This window comes from Palaemon carinicauda, chromosome 14 (assembly GCF_036898095.1).
Source record: "Palaemon carinicauda isolate YSFRI2023 chromosome 14, ASM3689809v2, whole genome shotgun sequence".
NCBI lineage: Eukaryota > Metazoa > Arthropoda > Malacostraca > Decapoda > Palaemonidae > Palaemon > Palaemon carinicauda.
In genome coordinates this window covers 66,598,322-66,608,321 of record NC_090738.1, presented here as the reverse complement: position 1 = coordinate 66,608,321, position 10,000 = coordinate 66,598,322, and positions in this window count along the sequence as shown.

The window sequence follows — 10,000 nt, the reverse complement described above, 5'->3', positions numbered from 1 at the left end:
GTGGTACATTGCGCCCCCCCCCCCCCCCCATAGAAATTATACACTGTACATGTTAAATAGGGAGCCCTGATCTAGAGAGGCGAACTGTAGGCGGATCAATGGATACCCAGTCTTCTTTACCACGAATGTTTAGTAGGAATGCTTTCGGATTGCGTCGCAGCATAAGATCGTTGGAGGAGGTTGGAGAAGGAAAAAATTTGTCAGGGACGACTCACGGGTCGCCATACACCATTTCAGCTGCCGAGACGTCCAGGGCGTCTGTAGGAATGGTCCTTAGTCCCAGGAGGACTAAGGGAAGTAGAGTAAACCAGTTGGAGTCCTTGCAGCGGGACATCAAAGCTGCTTTGAGGGTTTGATGAAAACATTCAACCATTCCATTAGCTGCGGGTTTGTAGATAGCTGTCTGGTGTAGGGTGATGCCAAGGAGATTTACTAATGATGTCCATAAATGAGATTTGAAAGTTGTACTCTTGTCAGAAGTAATATGGTCAGGGATACCAAATCTTGCTATCCATCCTGAGAGTAAGGATTATGTACATGAGGCGTACGTTGCAGTTTCCATGGGAATGGCTTCAGGCCAAAGATTGGAGCGGTCGATGACGGTAAAAGGGTAACGATGTCCTTGTGATGTGTGTAGGGGCCTACAATGCAACGTGAATGTAGGCGAAACGATACTGAGGTTGAGGAAAGGTACCCACTCCTGAATCTGTGTGTCGATGTGCAAGAAGTACAGGCATGGACCCAATCCTTAGCATCCTTAGTAATGCCATGCCAAATGAACTATATCTTCAGCAGCTGTGCAGTACAACGGTGCAATGGATATGAAAGGCCTTGAATGAAATCAAACACCTGTCGGCGCATGGGAGCAGGAATCCACGGTTGCGGTCTACCAGTAATTTTGTCACTGAGTAGGGTGGTGTTGGAGTCGTCGACGGGGACATCTTCTAAGCTTGATACTTTGGATCCTGTCGTTGGGATTTAGACAAGGCATTGTAATTCAATCCCAGTTGAACAGTTGCTAATGTGATTCTTATAAGGGCATTGGCAACGGGATTCATTTTCCCAGGGACATGTTGAAGGATGCAATTGTATTCAGCCACGGCAGAGAGATGTCGGTGTCGACGGGCGGACCAAGCGTTAGACTCTCGAGTGAAGGCATGTACCAGAGTCATGTGGTCAGTGCGAATGACGAAGGGCATACCTTCTAAGAAATAGTGAAAGTGACGGACAGCCAAATGCACCGCCATTAATTCGCGTTCAAAGGTAGAATAACCTGATTCGGCCTTGGACAGTTTCCTGCTGAAGAAGGCCAATGGGCAGGGGAAGCAAGTGACCATCTGTTTGAGTACTGCACCAGTAACGACGTCGCTGGCATCGATGGAGAGAAGGAGACGGGCATGAGGGACGGGAAAAGTGAGAGCAGCAGCAGTTGATAGGGCATTCTTTGAGTTACAGAAGGCCGCTTCTTGATGGGGATTGCACTTCAGGTCTTTTGCCATGCTCTTGAGAGAGGCGTAGAGGAGAGCAAGAGTGGTGGCAATTTCTGGCAGAAAACAATGATAATAGTTGAACATGCCCAAGAATTCCTGCAGTGCTTTGACGGTTGGGGGCGTGAGGAAGTTCTGAATAGCTGCTACCTTTTCAGGGAGATGTACACCTTCAGGAGTGAGGCCGTGCCCTAAAAACAACACTTTGTTTGCGCCAAAGGTACACTTGTCGTACCGGACTACAAGGCCGTTTTGTTGTTGGTGTTCGAGCATGATGCTCAGGTAAAGGAGGCGCTGCTCTTTTGATGAAAAAAAAAAAAACAAGTATGCCGTCCATGTAACGTACACAAAAGGGGAGGTACCCTAAGATGCCATGCATGGAACGTTGAAGGGAGTGGTAATGGTGGTTTTTGGGATGTCTTCTGTGTTCATAGGCACCTGATAATACCTCTTTAGAAGGTCAAGCATGGAGAAAACCTTCACTTTGTGCAAGTAGGTCACGTCAGCGATGTTTTGGAAAGGGTAGTTATCCGATTCTGTTTGCATGTTCAATCTCCTGTAATCCATACATGGCCGTCTTTTTTTAGGACTATGTGAAAAGGTAACGACCCTGGGCAGGAGGCCTTTTGGCAAAGGCCCCTTTCTGCCTTTTAGGCGAACGTCTGTTTGGTGGTTGCCAATCGATCCGGTGCCGGATGTCTGAAATTGGCGAAGACTGGGGTCCAGTTGTCTTGATATGGAGGCCTATCACCTTTGGAAGAGTAACACATCAGATTTCACTTGGAACAACTATACTCAGCTTAGAGGTTTTGCTCAGAGAGTTTATGCCTCAACTGAAAAGGAGTAAAACTTAATAATAAAAGAAACCCTTTCTGGTACGACTCAGGAACATAAATGGTGGTCTACCCTTAAATCCACACTCTTTGGTTTAGATGCAACAGTTCCTCCTTTACTTAAACCAGATGGCTCAGTCACTCACTGTCCCCCCAAAAAAAGACAACCCTTTTGGCTGATGTTTTTGACAGCAAACAGAGTAATGAAAAACTAGAACTTCCTCATTCCTGTTTTCCTGAGGCTAAACAAACTAGTTTAGCTTTTCGATCTCGTGAGATTAAAGCTCTATTGATGGACCTTGATGCTTAGGGAGGTGTTGACCTAAATGCTATTTTTACTTTGTTTTTTATTAAGACAACAGATTTTTTAGCTCCAAAGATATCTGTTATCTTGCGCAAATTAGCATGAAGAGGAGCTTTTAGCACTTGTTGGATAATTGGTATTGTTACTCCTCTATGTAAATGTGTTTGTGGTAGCTCAAGTTCCACTGATTACTGCCCAATCTCCATAGCTCCCATATTATCTAAAGTTTTTGAACGTCGTCTGGCAAAACTTTTTAATAGGTTTGCTGAAGGTAATCATCTACTCCCTAGTTTACAATTTGGTTTTTGTAAAGGCCTTGGAGCATGTGATGCCCTTCTTACAATTTCCAATGCTGTACAGAAATCCTTTGATTTTAGTCAGGAAGTTCGTATGATTGGCCTTGATTTTTTTTTCTGCCTTGGGCCGTGTTAATCATGAGGCCCTTGTTTGGAAACTAAAACAGTTGGGAGTGGGTGGGTCGTTTCTTAGTATTAATAATGATTTTTCAAGTAATAGATCTTAAAGAGTTGTTGTTGAAGGGCATCATAGTGAGTATAGGAATGTGATATCCGGTGTTCCACAGGGTGGTATTCTTGGCCCATTACTTTTCATACCATAAACACATGGCATGTGGTTTGGCCTAAAAAACAAAGTTGTTGCATATGCAGATGATGCTACTCTCTTTGCATAAACTCCATCCCCTGAATGTAGATCTGGGGTTGGTGAATCCCTTAATAGAAATTTAGTTAAAATTAGTGCATGGTGCAAATTATGGGGTATGAAGTTGAATCCTAACAAAACTCAAAGTATGATTGTAAGTAGGTCAAGGACGGTGGCTCCTCAACATCCAGTTCTCAGTATTGATAATGTTTCTTTAAATTTGTATGTCTCATTTAAAATTTTAGGTGTGATTTTTGACTGCAAATTTACGTTGGAGAAACACATTAGGTGTGTGTCTTCTTCAATTGCACACAAAATTGGATTATTGAGAAAGTCTTACAAGATTTTAGGTGATCAATTTATTCTGAAGAAGTGTATTGATTCTTTCATTCTAACTTGTTTTGAGTATTGATCTCCTGTCTGGCGTTCAACTGCTGATTTTCATCTTCATTTATTTTACAGAAACTTACGGTCTATTAAATTTCACTTAGTTTATTATGCGTGTTGCGTAAGATTTTTCATAACTTTGACCAGTCTTTACATTCAGATCTCCCAAGACAATTCTATCCTGTTCGTAATACCAGGCTGGCAGTTTATTCTAATAGCCAGGCCTTCTTCATCATGAGGCTCAATACTAGACAGAATTCTAGAGTTTTTTTACCAGCTGTTACCAAGTTATGGAATGATCTTCCTAATCGGGTAGTTGAATCAGTAAAACTTCAAAAGTTCAAAGTAGGAACAAATGTTTTTATGTTGACCAGACTGACATGAGTCTTTTAAGTGTTTATTTATGATATATTTGTTTTTGACATTGTTAATAGTTTATATAGGACATTTCTGTTTTGACACTGTTATTTTTTTTGGAGTGATATATAGTTAATTTATTTTCGTCATTTATTTATTTCCTTATTTCCTTTCCTCACTGGGCTATTTTTCCCTGTTGGAGCCCTTGGGCTTATTGAATCTTGCTTTTCTAACTAGTGTTGTAGCTTGGCTAGTAATAATAATAATAGTAATAATAATAATAATAATAATAATAATAATGATAATAATAATAATAATAATAATAATAATAATAATAATAAATACCGTGTTTGGCAGGAGCCATGAGCGCTTAGCAAAGTTCTGTACGGAAAACTTCCGGCTATGACGTGAAGAGGTAGGCGTAAGCATGCGTGGGTGCTCTGATGTGGAGATGGATGTTAGAGGGGGCGGGTTGAAGAGCTGCAAACAAGTACAAATCTCCATTGACCAATTGTCGGTGGTCGACATCGACAAGAAGGCCGAAATGAGAGAGGAAATCCTCACTGAGGATTGGCAATGTGACGTCAGCAACGAGAAACTTCCAATTGAACTTGTCGTTTCTAAACGATAATGTGACGTTCTTGTAACCGTAGGTGGGTATCGCAGATCCATTGGTATCTACCAGGCGGACGTAAGCATACTTAGACAGACTACGTCATGTCCTGAAGAGTTCCCTTGGCAAAAGAGAATGACAAGCACATGTGTCTAACAAAAATCACACGCCCGTTCCTGCATCATATAAAAAGAACATATTAGAAACACGGAAGGCTATCACCACCACCTTTTTTGGCCACTGACCATCCTTGGCACATTTCTTCGCGGCAGACCCGAATCTGTTGAGGTAGTAGCAAAACTGCGGCTGATGGGCGGCAGTAAGTGGCTCTAGAAGTCGTTGGTTGGGGCGCAAGCGAGTGGTGGGTGATGGGTGGCATTGGCGCCGCTCCGGCACACTGCGGGGTAGGCGTGTGTGTACTACGGCATTCGCATCAGTTTCGGTTGACCTTGAATAAGTGTCCTCTTTTTTCATGATTGAAGGCACTGATGGGGGTGGCTGTCCATAAGGGTGTCTGCTTTGGCCCTCAATTTCTTCATGGGTAAACTATCGACATTGGGTATGGCAGCGCATACAGGTTTGGGTAAACAGCGTAACCAAAGGGCACTGGGCACTAAGTAGGTTCACCTCATGAGGAGAGCCGTCTGCAGCTGGTTGCAGGTGAGCGATACTGGTCCTTTCCCTGACGGTGAGCGAAGCCCTTTGGTCCCCCTACGGTTGTTTAGCGATCGGAAAAAGCTTTGGAAAACGGGCGACTAGCCAGGGCCAGTTCTGCTGCAAAAGGTATCTTTTGAGGGTGTCATACGCTATTTGGGTGTTTCCTAATTCGCAAAGCCAGTCGGAGATTAACGGGAAGGTGTCCTCAGGTATTACCGCAAGAACATGATTTGCTTTGACGATTAGGCAAGTCAAGCCCTTGATGCGGAACTGGACTTCTGCGCTTTGAAACAAAGAAAAAACCCCTCTCTGCTGGTGAACGACAAGAGTGGAGTCCGCCATAGTGACAGTGAAGGGGGTGAGGGGTGGGGGAGCCGGGAGGAGCGAGTTGACCCCCGGTGTCACCAATGGGAGGAGCCAAGAGTAGGTTGTGAGCCAAAGGCGGGATGAATGCAACTGAGTACTTCATTATAGATACTTCGGGACAATATATACACTAGGTCCGAGCAAGAAGGTCACAAAATACATCATGTTATTTCCTGTCCAATTAGCAACCCGTTCTGTTAACAGTTAACGATGAGAAATAGGCAAACAGGTTGATGCAAGTTTCTGTCAGTTCGAGGGGAGAGCGAAGGAACAAAAAAAAATATATACAAATAAGAGAAATGTCGTTACTATGTACGATTTTTTAACACACGTGTGGTACAATTTCCTGCTCGTCTGCCTGAATGTCCGTCCATGTTACTCTCCGTTTGTCTGTGCATGTTTATGTGTGTCTATCTATCTCTCAGTCACTCTCCCGCTAAATACTAATCGAGATGACTTCACCTATTTTTATGTATATATGTATATACAAAGATGTCAATATATTTATGAAATTATCCGTCTATTTATATATATATATATATATATATATATATATATATATATATATATATATATATATATATATATATATATATATATATGTATATATATATATATATATATATATATATATATATATATATATATATATATATATATATATATATATATATATATATATATATATATATATATATATATATATATATATATATATATATATATATATATATATATATATAGATGGATAGATAGATAGATAGATAGATAGATAATTTATATATAGTTATGCTGATACATACATAAACACACATTATATGCGTGTTTGTATATATATATATATATATATATATATATATATATATATATATATATATATATATATATATATATATATATATATATATATATATATATATATATATATATATATATATATATAAATTCCCTACAAGTTAAATTCTACTGCCCTTCGTTTGTCTATGTGTGTCTTTCCCCTAAATATAAATTCGTGTATCGTATTTTAAAGATAAATGGCTTCACCTAAAACCAACCGACCCTCAAATATTTCATAATGATTTCAGGATTTATTACTCCATTCCGGATATTATAGAGACTTGTTACAATTTACTTATAGAAAAGCAGAACTGGTGCGAGTTAATGTAGTTTCGAACGAGGCTCTACAGAGGAAAAATAGGAATCGACATAGTATTAATCAAGTATTTTTTTTAAATACCATTTTGGAATACAGTAGAATATAGCTAATAGAAAACAAAAGATATCTTGTGATTAATTGAAGATTATTTTCGCGATTTTTCTATGAATGATCTCTAGTAAGTTCAATTATAATTTTCGCAATATCTTAATTTTCATTTAGTTTATATTTATTCAATAATGTTGAATTTCGAAATAAATTAATTATGGACTCAGTACATTAAGATGCCAAAGAGTACGAAATAGCGTTGTTTTTGCTTGTAATCGAATTATCCTGCATGAAATTTATTGATTATATCTTCCTTTGATACAATAAGCATCCATCTACTATCCTTCCACCTTCGTTAATAAAGATATTATGATACTATATACATCGAAGCTACTTCATCATCCGAGCAGAATATGGATATAAACATATTCTTTTTTATTCATTCTTATCAATAGAGAATAATTTCACACTTCATTACCGATTTCTTTCTCGGCAATATTATTTAGACTTTACAAACTTCATAAATCTCTCGGATAAATCTTGCTTGCTGCAGAGGGAGGAGTGATATATCATAGTAGGTTATGTCTCAGGGAGGTGGAAAAAAGAGTCCGCCATCTATTTCTATACCTGAGACAAAAGACACTCTAAGGCCATCTGCCTAGATGAGTTGAAGAGTGACGCATAGTGGGCGTCACAAAACCAATGGCTATAGTTGAGGATTTCTGTAAGAGGAACCAAGTACTTTAAAGAAGATAAAATGGTATTTTTGGGGTAATTTTGGAAATGTATTTCATATTGCATTGAATGAAAATTATCTTAAAAAATAGTCAACTATGCAATAATATGACAATAACATAAAAATAATGTCATGAACAAGGTAAAATCTGCCTCCATACACTTTTGCTGTTTTGTGAAATGGCTGAGTTTAGCAATATGGCTATTTAAATGAAGGAAATATAACATTATATATAAACATGTTTATATACTGTACACTTTATAAATAGTTGTCGTATGAATATAATTTGTGTTGTTTTCTTTATTTTTTCTACAATTAAAAATGATGAAAAACTTTCATCGAAATTGAAACTAAACTATTCTGTTCTATAACAGAAAAGTAATAACATATCAAATCATATGCATATCATGACCATTTTCATATAAAAAATTCAATGGTCTTAACTATCTAGCTGGAGCAAAACACTGATACTTATATTTGCATTATATCAGTTCAAGACGATGTCCACCTTATTGGATACATCAATCTTGAAAAGAAAATTTTTAACAGTATGACAGGCTGACGTCCAAAAAGAGATAATACTTTTATATACACTTTTTAACACTAAGACGAAATTCTCATATTCGCTAATAGGCCTCATTTCATACACATATATTATATATTTCACGACAAAACATGAGATGTGTGTTTTAAATAACTGCAGTGGTATAACATCGAAGAAAATATCTTCGTAATAACATTTTTCTAATTTTATATTTACTCGTATTTTCATATTCCACAACAGACGTTAAGATATTCAAAATAATATATTCATCTTTCATCTACAGGAGAAAAAAAAATTCCCGTTTAACATCTGTGGTGGGTAAAACCCCAAGTAATATATAAATAATATAATAAAAAAATATATAAATATGTTAAGGAAAGGGGGTTTTATATGACATTTGATGATAAATTTACTTCAGATTATTAATAAATGTTGGAAAATTCAAAATAGTATATTCATGTTATATCCACAGGATAAAAAAGTATTACTCTCAACATCTATGGTAGTAAAAACCCAAGTCATTTAGCAAAGAACCTGATGATCGTTTACCAAGCATCTGAAAAACTCTCTCAAATGTCTTGCTGAAACAAAGGACGAAAATCATCTGCAGTTTATGACTACGAGAGACTTGGAACCAGGAAGCAGCTCTGCAAAAGTTCAAGGTATTAAAATAGTATAAGATGATGGAGAAGATGCGGGAGACAGCTCTAAGGACGATAGAAAAGAAAATAGAATGATGAGGAGAGGAAATGTATTTATACACACACACACACACACACATACACACACACACACACACACACACACACACACACATATATATATATATATATATATATATATATATATATATATATATATATATATATTTATTTATTTATATATATATATATATATATATATATATATATATATATATATATATATATATATATATATATATATATATATATATATATATATATATATATATCACAAGCATACGTGATTTTAATCAATGTAAATATCACCCACGAACGGCATTTAATACCGAATTCTATCTAGGGAAAATATATCCACTTGGAATTCATTTTATGGTAACAGCTTCTGCCCGGGTGGAGATTCGAACCCCCACCTCTCTGGCTGGAAACTATGCCTACAGTGACTCTACCGAGTGAGCTATCAAGAGAGATAAAAGCTTATGACAAATCTCCATACATATTCCTGTCGAATTCAGGAATCTGTTCATTGACTTGAAACTATACCTACAGAGTCACTGTAGGCATAGTTTCCAGCCAGAGAGGTGGGGGTTCGAATCTCCACCCGGCCAGAAGCTGTTATCATAAAATGAATTCCAAGTGGATATATTTTCCCAAGATAGAATTCGGTATTTAATGCCGTTCGTGGGTGATATTTACATTGATTAAAATCACGTGTGCTTGTGATATATGTTCATTTAAAATAACCACGTGTTACAAACTCACGATTCAGCTATCATGGTGGAGATGGGTTTATTTCAAGTCTATGAACAGATTCCTGAATTTGACAGGAATATGTATGGAGATTTGTCATATGCTTTTATCTCTCTTGATAGCTCACTCGGTAGAGTCACTGTAGGCATAGTTTCCAGCCAGAGAGGTAGGGGTTTGAATCTCCACCCGGCCAGAAGCTGTTACCATAAAATGAATTCCAAGTGGATATATTTTCCCAAGATAGAATTCGGTATTAAATGCCGTTCGTGGGATATATATATATATATATATATATATATATATATATATATATATATATATATATATATATATATATATATATATATATATATATATATATATATATATATATATATATATATGTATATATATATATATAT